Source organism: Colius striatus, chromosome Z, assembly GCF_028858725.1.
Source record: "Colius striatus isolate bColStr4 chromosome Z, bColStr4.1.hap1, whole genome shotgun sequence".
Classification (NCBI taxonomy): domain Eukaryota; kingdom Metazoa; phylum Chordata; class Aves; order Coliiformes; family Coliidae; genus Colius; species Colius striatus.
The window spans coordinates 45,195,348-45,210,938 of record NC_084790.1 but is presented as its reverse complement, the minus strand read 5'-3'; the positions used below and the strand labels follow the sequence as shown (position 1 = coordinate 45,210,938).

Below are 15,591 nucleotides of genomic sequence, written 5' to 3'. Positions count from 1 at the left end.
ACAGATTCCACTTGACGGAAGCCTATCAAATCACGGTACACACTGCAAGCTCTTCTGGGATGCATTTAGCAGAAATTGTGTGGCAAAGTCATTTCCTGAGACCCAGGTCGTAGTTAGCACAATTTTATCTCTGAAGATTTAAAGAGGCTACTAGGAGACGTACACCTGCCATCTGCATAGTACAACTTAACAGGAACTCTGACCTGAAATCAAATCTATCAAAGTAGATAAAACTACACAAACATTTGTAGTAATAGCAGGTATCTGAACCTAGCAAGACTTCTTTCTCAGATCTTCAAAATTTAAAAGTCATCTTAGACTTCTCTGCTAGGTCAAACAAGCTTGCGTAACTTCACACCTACTGCATCAACAAAAGACATCCAAAGGCATAGCTAATAGCATGTTCATTGCTCCACATTATCTGCCCTATGGACCTTTCTCAACAGCAACTGGAAAGTAATCCACATGTCTTTACTCCTTGGTGGAAAGCTGTCAGCTGTCTTTCAGAAAGGTGAAAGATAAAGGTATGAAATGAAGAAATTACAGTGAGCAGCTGACAGGCTGCAGCTTCTGGCCATGCACCCACAGGCAGCATTTTCACCTCCAGCTGCTGTGAAGATATTTACGTAATACTTCTGGAGGGCTTTGGCAGGGATGGTAAGTGCAAGTCAGGATTCCTGAACCAGTTCTGCAAAATTCTGAATTTATGAGCAAATCTGCATGCAAAAAGCTAGGTATGTTCTTTTGGATTTTGGTGGTAGACAGTTTTTCACTTAACTCCAGAGCTATGATGAGAACATCCACTCTGAGCTGTCTGTTCCATTAAGAAACAATCCAAATACATTTTACAATGGGCAGGTTTAAGGAGGCTTTCAACTATATTGACAAAAATCACAGGTTTTTAGCCGTCTTTTCAAGTGCCTTTCCAATAAAACAATGTTTTTTCACTGAGGCACGGAAATTTTTTCCCCAGATTAAAGACAACACATACTTAGGTATGAAAACAAAAGCTGACTTAAAATACTTTTTCTAGACTAACTTGAAACTGTCACAGTCTTGGATTTTTGCAAGTATAGTAATTAAAGTGCACACATCTACCTATAGCAGATGAAATAACTTAAGAACTTCATTAAGATAAAGGAAGCCTACAAACATTCCCCACCTATTCCCCCATTCAGGTCATGTAAACTTTTGTCCTTCATGGGACAATATATCTTACACTGAACATAACTTACCCAAGCTCTAAAATTGAACACTTGTTTTATCTGACTTTTTTTTAAAAGAACCTTTTGCATTACTCATGGGATTGTTCTGTTTCCTATTTGTGGTATTCATATTAGCAACAGTACTATGTACAGCTCAATACCCTGTTCCAAACACACCAGTTTCCCCTGATTGTGTTTGTCTTCAAAACACCAAATAGAAAGTATGGGTAGAGGGATTAAAAGGAAGATAGACATGAAACCATATTAATTGGTAGAAATATTGACTACCAACATACTTGACTGCTCTTTATTCTCCTAACAGGAGTAGGAGTTCAAGCTGGTACCTCTCTAAGAAACCTTGCTTGCAGAAATCATGGTCAGCTTACAGAAGTATCACAATGAACACCTGTGATCAGCCTAAAACATGATTTAATGGAACAGAGACATCTCATTTTACACGACTGTTGTGTGTGCAGCAATGGAGCAGGAAAGATAGCAGACTAAGTAACTTCACCTTCCACAAATAACAAATAGTTATTTAGGAGCCTGGATAAACATACACAATAAACACTACCTGCAGAGGTTTGGAAGAAACTAGGTACTAGGGTTGGAGGTCATACAACCTCCCTTTCAGCAGGAGACAGAGAGGTAAAGTACCTTGCTTAAGCTCTGCACAACCTAAGGACTCAAACTCTCTCTCATGGATGCTTTAAGGAGTCTGATAGCCTCTGAGCTGTACAAGGGTTCTAGGAACTGAGCAACCCAGATCAATCCTCCCACACTGAATTGGGTTACTGTTGAAAGGGAAACAGTAATGAACCTGAATCTCACCTAGTGCAAGCAGTTGAGAAAGCCAAAGCATCCTGTTCCAGAGAGGTCCACATAAAGCTTCATGAAATCTCTCTTTATTATAAACAAAAGCTTTTTTTGCCTTGGAAGTGGACTCATCTGCACTCTGAACTGTGCGACAGGGCTTCCAACGCACTTTTCCCCTCCACCAGTTATGGGCAAGCTTAGTTCTGCATTAGGTCCATCTGGAATACACTACACATCAGCTTTGAGCCCTGAAACCAGATCATTTCAGTAAATAGGCCTCACTTATTGAAGCAGCTGTCATTTAGCTTCCACACTAAGCAAGTTATACAAAAGCATCAACCTTCTGCTCAATTACTGTTCTACTTGGGGAAGTAGCAATGACGCTTGAAACCCACAAAGCTATTTTAGACTCAATGAGGTCCACATCGAAAGTATTCCATTTACAAGCATTAAAGTTTTTTTCCTCACAACATGCCAGCCCTACTAACTCAGATTGAGATCTCCAAGTCATGCTCCATCCCTTCTCAGGCACTACTACCAGTAATAAAGACCATCCAAGCCAACTGACATCTCTGGTATACCACTATTACTCTGAAGCCTCCAGGGAGGCCGTTAAGTGACATTAGACCACAGCCCAAGAAGCACAGAGGAGACTCCAGCTCATTTTTTGTTATGTTGGCTCAGCAGGTCTAACCAGGCAAAAGGCTATGAATGCTTACTTTAGCAAGTGAAGTCAACAGCTATGAATAAAAATAAATATATAACCCCTTATTTGGTCACCAAAAAACTGCAAAATAATCAGAAAAACTGACTCAAAAGTCTGTTCTAAATAGTATGCTGAACCTCAACATTATCTCAAAAGAGGAAAGGTATGAACTTTGAAGGCAAAAAGTATTACAAGGAGATGTGAACATGTGTAACTGGAGTAAATAGGTATTTCTTCCCCCTTTCCTGTCCTGTCAAAGTAAATACTTGTCTAGCTTTAATTGCTAGTGGAGTAAGGAGGGGTACTCACCACTCTGCCAAGGTTTTGTAAGACAGAAGTACACTAGATGAAGAGATGAGGAAGATGGCACACTCATACAGGCTCAACACACAACCTGGGCTCAGGAAAGGCCTGTGCTGCTGTCTCTGGAACAAACAGGCCACCTTTTGCCACAGGTGAATTCCCAAGCACAGTAGCCATCAGTTCCCCAAGCAGTAGTCAGGGCTTTATGCTTGCTTAAAGCCAATCTAAATGTGAGTAACAGAAAGGAGGCCTGCCCTTCTCAATGTCCCCCTGTTCCAATCTCCTTTCCCTTGAATCAATAGTAGCACTTTCTTAGCCAATAAGCCAAGTAAAACTCACCCAGCAAGATCTGAATTCATGAGCAAGCCAGTTCTCCAGCTCACCACACAGCTACACAAGCCCTGGTACTAGCTGCAAGCTTGCGAACTGCAATGTCCCTTTGCCAGCAGTACGCATTTAAGCCAGCCTAAAGCAACCACACAACTTTAGGATGAATAACACTCAGTAATTGTCTTCACAGGGGGTGAAGTTTGCAAGTAACAATCACAAAAACTTTTCCAAAATACGGGTTAAGCACAGCAATGAGCATTTTCTGTTTTAAGAGTTACACAATAAGACACAGAGCAGTAAATGAGTCACAGCACAGCAAATGAGTCAATTATTTCATTTACCATATTCATGACTCGAGTATTTCCCAATGGAAAACATTTATTTTCATAGACCTGTTTCATAGTCCATCCTTGGAGGAGTTCACTGTGTGACAAGAGGGAACAAGTCTACATAGATCAGACTGCTGTCTTGGAGAAGGACACCTGCACTCACAATTATGCTCTGCTGCTTCATCAACAGTGTTCCTTAGGGCAGAAGTCCTTGGTCAACCAAGAATGTGCCCACTCTTTAGAAAAAAAGAAGGGGAAGAGTAGTAGCATTGCTAAATTTTAACTAGAAATACAATTTCAACTTCTCTCAGAGTAAAGGTTTCACAGCCTTTGTAATTTACAGTCTTTGTCAGGCAACCTAAGGCTACCAGCCTTAGAAAGCCGACAGACATGAGGCTTCCATTTTAGCTTTAGACCTGTATTTCAAAGACTGTAGACTACTGGTCTCTGTCTTTGCTGAGCACGCCACCTTCATGGCTGCTACAACACCCTCCGGACAGGTAACCTACACAGCTCAAGCTAATAGAGGTCCTATATAATCAGCATGCCCATGTCAGGGCTAACAAGCTGTAACCACCACACTGAGCACTGCCTACAGTACACACTGCTAATGAACCTCACAATAGCCCCCTGCTCAGAAATATATTCATTCCTGCCAGAGAGCAAGCTGTGGAAAAAGTGCTGCTTGGTGCTGAGAAAAGGGTATGAGGGCATTGAGGTCTAAAGGAGATGAGCTCCTGTCAAGGGCCCCTCCAGCCTATACTTGACATGATGCTGGCAACTTACACCACTTTTTATCTAACTACTGATGGAAAGTCAAACTGCAGTCACTCCCACCTCCAGCCCACTCTGCATACACACTCTTCCCATTCTACTTCTGATACCTCAAGTCAGCATCAGCTGCAACACAAATAGGTCTGTTTTGACTCTGTCCTATTTGCTCACATCACACACTGGCACCCCCCAGGCTCAGGACATTCATTTCCTCATCAAGGTTGAATGCAGTGCTATCCCTCCCAGGTGGCCTGGCCCAAAACACAGCTAAACCCCCATGCCTTACCAATCAAGCCACACATGTGCTCAGCTAATGAACAAACTTCTTTTTGCACTCTTATGCTGCTGACTCTCCCACCTCATTCATCCATTAACTTTTGCCTGAGGTGCTTGTGTTACATCATACCACCACCTGTCCCACATCACTTTCTCGCTCTCACTGCCATGCTACTGAGTACGTCAAGGCCCTTGTCTGGAATGTGGTTCTGTCATTGGGCCTTTGCTGGTTCCAGTGCAGTGCACTGTGTAACATGTCTCTGTGTAAAGTCCCCAGTGGAGATCTCTTCAGGATGTGTTCCAGAAGTTGGATTACTTTACCTTTCAGCAATTCAATAAATCAATGAGTCCTCTCCCTTTGCTGGCTTTTGTGGTTCTTTTTACTTCCTAAAATCATATCTTAGTATCTCATTGCGCAGTTATCTTCCTCTGTTTTTTCCTTTCAGTAGCATTTCTCAACACTTCTGAACTTCTGCAGGGGAGTTGGACTACATGATCTCTAAAGACCCCTTCCAACCCCTGCCATTCTATGATTCTGTTATTCAAGGAGGGAGGGGAATATGAACCTCATAACAGGAAAGATTCACTGAAGTGTGTGTCCATGATTCACATCCATTCTATTCATCCACTCTAAAATTTCACTAGCTATCATTTCAAACTTTGAGTAATCAGGAAGCAGCAGCTTCTGACTGTCATCTTGCTCCTTTCAAGCTTATTCTACACACTCAGGGTATACAGTTTTCTGACTACATCAGCATCCTTCCTTGTCTTCCCCTGCATACACAAGTTCTTTATTTTAAATGCAACAAGACTTTGGTTCTTTTAGCTACTGAGATTACGGTGCTAGTATTTGTTCTGTTTCCAGTCTTTACGATTTACCCTCTACCAATATCAGGTTTGTCCTCCACATGGCTTCTTATCCACCAGAAAAACTTCTTCAGTCCTTCTGAACACCAATTCAGACAGTTCTCTTCTTTCCTTTTCTTACTACTTTTGCCTAAAGAAATGCCTAATAAAGTATGGATCTATCTTCACCAGACTCCTGCATTTCCTCACTGCACTCCCATTCTTATTCCCAACTCAGCATAATATATTACCCTGGGAAAAAAAGATCAGTTGTCAGTAAGTCTTAGTACCACAAATACTCACCACTGTGGGGAGAAGAGGTAAGAAAATATATCTCTTTTAGCCATATGCAATGCTTTAAAATTAAGCCATTTATTGCCTGTTGAAAATTAAACCATGATTTTACCGTGGCTTATACCCAAAGAAATTCAGTTATATTCTATGATCTTATCAATGCATATTTAACTAAGAAAACATCTGTTTCAAATAGTGGTAAAAAATTATGTCAATAGTTTTGTTTTACAACTGTAATGGCAGAGCCTCCACCATGACTCAACAGAAACAGCTTCTGCTTCTGATTAAGTGCAACTCAACAAACATCCTTCAAAACAGAAAATCAGTGCTTTCTGAAAAACAGTATTTCCTTTGTGCATCTGATACATCTTATAAAACTGAAATTGAGATGTAAAGTTGATAGTGAGAAAATGTCCACTTCACAACTTTAAACACATTTTGCCATTTCAAAAGCTACAGTTAGTTTGCCAACCTGCTTTCCATTTTGTTTCATTTTGTAGAAAAGATATCAGCTCCCGTGCCTTTGCTAATGTCCACTGAAAGTAGACCATATACAGGGAGCAGTCACTCAGACTATACCCTCCTTAAAAGTCCCTCTTCAGGGATCTAGTGAAGTCGTTGATCTCATATCTTATCTCAGGCATCACCACTTCCCCACTTCTCTTCTTAGCCTGTCATCCATCAAGGTCAACTCAGCAAAATTTTACTAGCTTTCTTCTCTTCCAGAACCTCTTACTCAATGAGGCAAACTCCTGTTTACTCCTGAACACCTCTTCACTCCTGCCACCAAACAGGAGTTTATCACCTATACAACTACCTAGAAATCATGCCTATGAATTACTGTCAAGATAAATGAAAATGTGAAGTTTGATCACTGAAAACTGTCTGTAAAACTAAGTGTTACAATGCATTTAATTTTAAGTAGAACTTATCAAGTCACACTCAGTTTTCATATCCCATCAGACTGCTACCACATCTGTTACTTCAAGACCCATTTCTTGCCACTGCCTACTATTCATTCATTAGTACCACATTCAGCTGAAGTCATCTCTGTTAATTCATGCATTCAGATTTGACCAGGAAAGCCACATGACAGCTCTCTCACATACCATGGCTTACAATAACACAGCTAAAAATCAGCTACATATTTTGTGTCATCCTCATCCCTCTGTTCTAAAAGCACTGAAATTTCCTGCTTCTGTGTCATACAGCTATGCCAAATCCAAACAGAGAATCTAATGGACTTTATATCTTATCCTCAATACTCTAGCTGTAGCCAGTTTGCATGGTTTCAGTTTACAGTCTAAATCAATGGAGGAACTGAGACTCATTTTGCACATACAACAGCAGCAGCACACCCAATTGTCCCAACTGTCACTGGTCATAACACAGTATTTCAGAATAAAGACACTAGATGCTTCCTTTCTTTGGCCAATACATTAAATAACTCATTTGAACAATCTATTTTTCCCTGTACTTAAACTTTTAAAGTTACTAGACTCAGAAGAAATGCCCTGAAGAAGCACAAGCCCTGCTTAATGTAGTCACTGAGACCAGTTTTATAAATATGCAAACAAATGTTTGACCAAAAATAATTCTCACCCTCCTAAAGCAGTGCATTGTATTCCACAAACAGAAGAAAAACAGGTGCTTCATTGAGGCAACTTCTGTGCAAGTAATCAATAGCTTAGTGTAAAGTTCTCCCAGCAACTTCACAGGTTCTCTCACTTTCCCAAAAGATTCCAGGAATATCTGTGGACATACTTGTTAATCAATTCTTAAAACAGGCATCTCATCTGTCATCCTTTCACAGCCAAAGTTGCAGATAGGCAGCAAAAATGACCAAACACCCAGCATATGAACACCTGAAGATCACACTACTTGAATTTATTTATGCAACATATAACTGTAATCAATGCCACTATTAATCAAAGCTGACCGTAGAAATTAAATATAACTAAAAGCTCACCAGTTGCTCCTGACAATGTTGATCTGCTGAAGAGAGTTTGAGCTGTGACTGTGCCTTGCACACACAGCTGTATCTCTATGCAGAGAGAAGGTAGGACACTAGTATAAAATTAAAAAGTCAAGCTATCAAACAGACATAAGGAAACAAATCTGAGTGCCAGCACTGGTGAAAGCCTTCAACCCAAAACACTGCTTTTAATGCAAACTTAAAAACACAAAGATAACTAGAAGACATGCAAACTTCATCCTGGTTACAGACTGTAAATTTGTCTCACTTCATAAAACAGTTTATCCACTTTTAAGTGCCTCAATGGTCAAATGTTCTTTATTTTGTCAGTACAAATTAAACATTGTAGTCAACTGCACAATTCCCGTACAGTTCCTGCACTGTATTTGCATTCCTATCAGCTGCCAGTAACCAGTTAGCAGTTAAACTTGGCATAGGTACAACAAAGCATCTTACTTATGAAAAGTCATACAGCTAAGCAACATTTGATTTTCTCAGCCCTTAAAACAATTGCTCGAATGCAATTAGTTTATGTCCAAAAAAGTCCAGACACAAAGATCTATATTTACACCTATTTCTGTGAAATTTCTTCCTATTATGCTGTTTCCCCCAACACTTTTTCCAACAATCCCATAACATATTAAAAGTCTGACACCAATTAACAATGAAAGAGGACTTACAAACAGGCAAATTGTTAAATAAAGCAGGACACAAGGTAAGCCACCTGAATTTTCAGCATACTAATTCAGTAAATGAGCTTCCGATTTACCCAAGCAGCTAGCTCTGCTAGTGTGAATTTAAACTTACTGCAAGGTTTTACTGCAGTCCTGAAATTAGTGTCAGACCTCCTTAGCCATTGCCCATATATTTCCTCAAAAAAAAAAAAAAAAAATCCAGATATTTCAAGACAGTAACGGGTTAGAGTAAAATCTAATTTTAAAAAAGACCAAGCTCTCCTTAAATTGTGTGATGCAGCAATCACAATTACAATATATTTTAAACACTGTTACAGACTCCTCTCTTTCACAATTTGTTTTCCATTTTTCAGTAGAGTTTAGCAAACTATTGGTAAAAAGCCCACCTTCGGAGATATTTCAGTCTATACTGAATCATGTCAAACAAAAGAAGTCTTGCATGAGTGCTCAGCTGCTACAGAGGCCTTTTATCAGCTCTGACTTGACCACAAAAGAATTCTCCTTGCTGTACCTGTTATTAGAAGTCTACATCCCTCTACTCTGTTTGCACACTTGCAGAATTGAGTCCAAAAAAAACCAATTTTAAGATAGTGACTGAAACCACAAGTTTTCTAGACTTTCTGGTCTGCAACAGCAGGGCCAAGGCCACAAAGTCTGGATGCATATTGCTGCTTAGTAAGAGGATGGAAGGGTAATGCACCACAAGGGCATCACATAAATCACAGTAATTGGCCTGTTGCTAGAAGGAGAATGCAAGCCAGTGTATAGTACCATCTGACATCTCTAGTGATCCACATCACAGAAGGTTACAAACCCATGTCAAGGGCTACATACATATTCAGCTTAGAGAACCCTTACTATCTAAGACTACTTTCCTGAAAACAGGGAGGGAAAACTATAAGTTCAAGGAGATAGATCTCTCAGAAAAACTACAGTTGTTGGGCAGTACTCAAGTATGCACATACTGTCAGGCTGACGAGATTCCAGGCAATCAGAATTCACATTGAAACTGTACCCTTTTTGCACATGAAAGCTTTTTAAAATTTCAAATTAATTCCTGTCACAGACTGCATATTCATAAACTAGGATAGCTTTTGTCAGTCAAACTAGCATGTTCCTGTTTTTAATTTCATTTAAAGAAGCAGTAGTTTTTCCCACCTAATACCCAAAGTAAAAGAGCTAAACAGAAAGAAAGCTAAGAGATGTCAGTTACTTTCCCGTACTACCGTAACTTTGCACTCGTCTCCTGTTGCACTACTACAAAACTTCACGATTTGTCTTGACATAATTAGATTACCTAGACAGCAGATGCCATCAAAACTGAACCCATGAAAACATATCTTATGGCATGCCACCTAACTTATTCTATCCTTCACCAGTAAAAATTGCTATATGTGGTAACATACTTTTCACTCAAAGTACATTATATTTTCTAAATTAGATCTTCACTAGAGTCTTACATAAGGATTCAGTTTTAACACGTTCAATAAAAAGCAAATGACACGGCAAAACATAGCAACTAGCTACTAACTTAAGCAAACTAATTTGTCCAATGCTGATTTAAATGGTTCAAGGCCACCCTTACACAGAGATTTTGCTTTTAATTAAATTGTTCATCTCAAAGTTAGAGTACAGGGAGAGCAAGAAAGCACGTGCGGGCATCAGCTGCTGACATGACAACTGGATCAAATTCAGGAATTGCTACATACCAAAACATCTTATCATATACAGAGATGGAATCACTTTCTAAAATAGAAAGCAAGCTTTGAAAGTGAAAATCATTTTCATGGAAGTAAGGAAAGCCTTGCAGTTAGGGGAAAAATGAAACATGAGAGACATGAAAACTGACTTAAACATTTTCATTGTTTTAGGTCAACCCAATATTTGACTTCTCTATAGAGAAGACGACTCCTTGTTTTAAAAACTCTGAAGGGGTCCTTAAAAAGTAAATAAATTCTGAAGCAGTATTTACACTATCCTATTGCCTTTATCCTGCTGTTCATAATTACATAGATAGATAGTATAAAGTTCTGTTTCCATATCCTGAAGTCACTGTAAAATGCTTACTTTCTCTTGAAATCCACATTAGATATCTTTAGAAAGACTGAAGAAAAATATATGAGCCAATTTACAAATTTTTCCACATTTAATGAACTGGTCTTGAAAGAAAGTATTTTTTCCTTCTATTACCTTCCCTTCCACTTTTTTTTAGTGTTTCCAAAGAAATTATTCAAAGTCAAGGATAGTACATCAGAGCAGACACACTGAAAATAGCTTGTGCACCTCCTAATTAACACATCACATTCCAAATCTAACAAGGAAACTGGAATGTATTCAGATGTCTCCCTTCAGGAAGAAATATTTAAAAGCACGTTTCTGTTCTGAAACTTAGAAAAATGGGTACTTGCTACTTAAAACTAAATGCAAATGGCATCAATGAAGTTATTTTCCCAAGACTAGCAGACTTGGAATGAAGCCAAAGAAGCCCAGCAGAGTCAGATATTATTTGCGTACTCTCCTACCACAACATTGTATCAACAAATTCTGGATTACTTGCTTCAGTCATACATTCCTAACCAAACCCTAACATCACGCTGGCTGCAGAAGCAACTATGCTGCTTCTTTCAGCATGTTAGCAGATCAACCTTTCCTCCCCTAACAGGCAGAGTTCAACACAAACTTTTCCCCTTAGAAAAAGGTCATTAGACATACTAGGACAATTTGGTATCACAGGACAACAAATGGCTAAAGCAAAACACAGTGCTTGCACCTCCACAAAATAGTGTCTTCATTTTCATCATGCAACTTAGTATTATTTGCATCACATTTTTTTTTACTGAGTTCATGTCTCTTACAGGTTTCATCAACAGTTAGATATATATTGTGTGCACCAGTTAAGATAATACAATCTGCTTTAAAATGCAGCCTCACTAATAAAATATTTGCTGTAGTTTTAATAACAGAAATATGCTTCACCCTATACTGTTCACACTCAAACACCTAAACCTTGAGAGAGGATTCTTTCAAGGCTCCCCCACAACTGATCCATAGTTGCTCCATAACTTCATGTTCTTTTGATTAAAGAAGGCTAGAAAGAAGACAACTAGAATCATCATCCAATAAAAGGATCTGAAACTTCCCAACTACAATATGCATTCCACCAGAATTAAATGTGTCAGTTCCTAACATGGTCTTGCAACACCTCGTTTTCTTCCTAGTGAAAAAAAAAAAAGTTTCTTCTAGTTTTGAAAGCAACCACCAACTTTTAGCTTGTATTTAAAATGGGGGGGGGGGGGGGAGGAGGGAAAAGGAGTGACTAATCAGCTGTAACAATGGATGATAAAAGCACTTCTGAGTCAGAAGATAAATACTTCTCATTAAAAGCAAATTGGAAAAAAATCTCCAGACTTCAACCTCAGTTAAAAATCAACAAAAGAAACATCTAGAGATGTACAGTGACTACAGTAAAAAAATTCACTTTGTTTTTCGATCACTTATCTCTGAGGGGCTTCAGGAAAATGAGTCTGTGGCTCCATGCTGATGATGATCAGCAGAACCCTCTTCCACAGACAAAGCAGTTTTCTATCTCACAGTGCTAACATTAAATTCTGCGGTAAGTGGCAGTCAATTAATTCTTTACATTATTTTCCTTCCCTAGGAGTCTCTTCCCTACAACTCACTCCCTTGCCATTCATACCTAACAGGCATGACTACCGTGATTACAAAGCCTCATGGTGCCATGGAAAGGCGTTCCTTAAAGGAAGGCCTGCATGAGCAAGCAAGGTCTATGCAACAGAGACAAACTGACCTCAAATTATAGACAGACAAGGATACTCTAGGAGTACTCCCATGACATCTCAAAAAACCACTTCAAGCACTTCTAACGAGGACGCAGCTACAGTAGTATAGCCGAGCACTATGGCAAAGCCAGTCTCTGTCTTTCCACAAGCACGAAGAGTCATACCAGCAGAGGTGGAGGGTTTTTTTAACTTCTCCTAGAATAGCTGCATTAAGGCCTCTTGCCAGGTCAGCTGTGCTATTGAGGGATCACACCTCTTCCCAACCTTGACAGCTACAGCTGTGATGAAAATACAGTACTGTATACCAATTCAGGACTAACCCCAGAACCAAACACACATTTCACCATCTAAAACTGTCTGCTCCCTCTTGGCATCTTCACAGATTTGGCCGAATTAAACAGTCAATTTCTAATTTTCCTTCCACATTGTTGTATTTACTCACACTGCTTTTGTGTTTAGACTGTAATTTTTGCTAAAAATACGTGGTTTTAAATAAATGAAAAATGTGTATAGTAGAAATGCTCTGTTTTATGCAGCTGAGAAGGTTTGATTTAGGAGCTCTCATTCAGTTCGAAGGTTTGGTTTGGGTTTTTTCTTAAATAAACTAAAAAATAAAATCCTTCTAGTCTAATTGAAGAATACTGAAAAGCTACAAAAACATCATTAAATCACCAGCAAATGGAATAGTGAAGCCAACTTCTTTGGAAAAAGATCTTTTGAAATGAAATGATGCTAATTATTATGCTAGGACTTCAAAATAAGCTACCAGACAACTTTACTGCTTCATTATCAGGAATATTATTTGTGCATATCACTCACATATCTTCCTTTTATTTAGGACTGTCTTTTCACCACACATAAGGAAGTTAGGACAGCACAAAGCAGGATTACAGGAAGATTTTTAGCAGAATGTACAAGGTTTTTTAAATTCTCCTGCTTTAAAATACATACCATGATAAAACTGTCTGCATGCTTATTCAGGGATAGACTGACAAAAAAAAAATTACATTGAGAAGCAAATGGTTCCATTTAACTACTACTGAACTGAAATTTACATATCCTCTGAAGTCAAACCCTGCATATCTTGTTTATAGTAATATTGTGGGTTACAGGTAAGGCTGTTAGAATTGACATGTAGTGTAATTTGTCCAATAACTGCACTTTTCCACAGCACACTAGTAAACATTTACAGAGTTTCCACTACCCATACCTCAAAGAATATAAGTTCACTAAACAGGCACTAAAGATACACTTAAATTCAGCATGAAGTTTCCATCAATGCTACATATTTAGATGTATTATAAGGAACCAATTCCACTCTCTCCCCAGTATAACTCATTCCAGTTGAATTGGTCTTAACAGTTGCACCTTTCTGCTTACAAGGAATATCTTGCTGGCAAGAGCTAGCTCTAACAACATAGCTACCTAACCAAATTACATAAGAACCTTCCTACAGCTGGAGTCAGCCTACTCCAGTGCTCCACAAGTCTCTCAATGGGCAAGCCAAAGGCCTCTGTCAAAACAACTGACATGTTTCATATCACCACTTTCCACTACTATTTTTGTGCAGACTTCCAAATGAGGCTTACATAAGGTTGAGGGGGAAAAAAAAAAAAAAAACACAACACACCAAATTGAAGTAAACGTATTTTCAGCAGTAGATATAACACTTGTCTGGAATGCATTTAAGGGCTCCAGAAGCAGCAGTCAACACTTCAGTTGTATTTATGCATATTTTCTTTCTCCACATTGACCCTTGCCAACATTACTCAATGCCTCTCCACCTTCTGAAGGCATACAAAAAAGTTACTTTTTTCCTTTCACAACTACTCACTGAGGCCTATTCCACTGCTGAAAGCAAGCAAAGCAAAGCCCACACTGGGTGTTTGTCTCCTAGAGAAGATTGCATCTTTTATTTATCGTCCCTTGGCTTTATTTTCACAGCGAATTCCTGGCTTAAATGTAATCAGCCAAGAAACCCTCCCTATGTGCACTCCTGTCATTCCTCATCGGTTGCAAATAGAATCAAGTGCAAGGGAAAAAAAAAAAATCTTCTCGGCACCGCCAAGCGAACTAAAAAAGCTCTACTTCTGGTTTTGCCAGTCCTGAGGAACCACAGATGCACCTCAGACTTTTGGAAAAAGAAAAGCAAAAGATGAAACTCATAAAAAACTGGATAAAAAAAAGAAAGATGACTGAATTTCCCCTAGGTAGACGGAAAGGGCAGTGAGCTTCTGAGAAGGGACACAGCTTCCCTTTGAGAAAAGGGAACGTTTTGCACGTTTGTAAGCTGCCACCAAGTCAAACCCTCAGCAGGCAGGACCGAGGTTTTGCGGGAGGGTGGAGGAGGAGGATCTCGGCGCCCCCCTCACTAACTCACACCCCGAGCCGCCGACGCCAACAAAAGGCGAGCAGCAGTCTCTTTTGTCTGGCTTCCCCTTTTAGGAGGAGGAGGGGGGGAAGCGACAGAAAGCTGGAAGAAAAAAAAAAAAAAAGGACGCAAATAAACATGAAAATGAGAACAAAGTGTCCGGGTCGCACAAAGACCATCAGCCACCACAGAGGTACGGGGAGAGCTGTCTGCCGGGGAGGGGGAGGGGGAGGGGGGGCGCTACCCTCCAGCTCAGAGGGGAAGCCGCCCCCACGGAGACAGCCCCCCAAAAGTGGGGGGTACAGACCTCTGCAGCCCTTTAAACACAAGCAGGGAGGAGTTAACCAGGGGCGCCCGCAGCCGGTGAAGAGCAACGGCAGGCGGCGGGGCTGGGGGGTGGAGGGGAGAGGAGGTGAGGGTTTTGTTCCAGAAGGAAGAGCAGTGCTTCCCCCTCACCCTGTCACGAAGCGGGTCAGCTCAAAGCAACCTGCCCCCCCCACCAGATACCCCCCAGGCGGAGTGGATCGCGCCTCCTCGGTCCGGCTCTCCACGGCCGCCGCCGCTGCCCTAGAAATGCCTTTGTTCGCGGATCTCCCCCACTCCCCTCCCTCCCCGCACGCCGCTGCCGGGGTCTCGCACCGCTTTTATGTCTTTATTTTGGACGGCGACGTATCCCGCCCCCCCGCTCCTTCCCCGGCCGGCTGCCCTTCTGCTGATTCATTTCCACCGGCGGTCCCCCCCGGGATGGGGGGGCGGCACCTCCTCGCTATTGTGGCTCGGGGTAAGGCGATGACCCGGATTACCGGGGGTGGGCGCTGGGAGGGGGCAGAGCCAAACGGGATTACACGGGCTGGATTACCGGGAGCGGGCA

At 40.6% G+C, this 15,591-nt stretch overlaps 1 protein-coding gene across 2 annotated transcripts in view; it reads right to left on the bottom strand.

The window, feature by feature from the left end:
- ZSWIM6 (zinc finger SWIM-type containing 6) overlaps positions 1-15,591 on the bottom strand; it is a 108,402-nt gene that overhangs the window by 91,886 nt on the left and 925 nt on the right. The gene's annotated exons all lie outside the window — the stretch shown is intronic.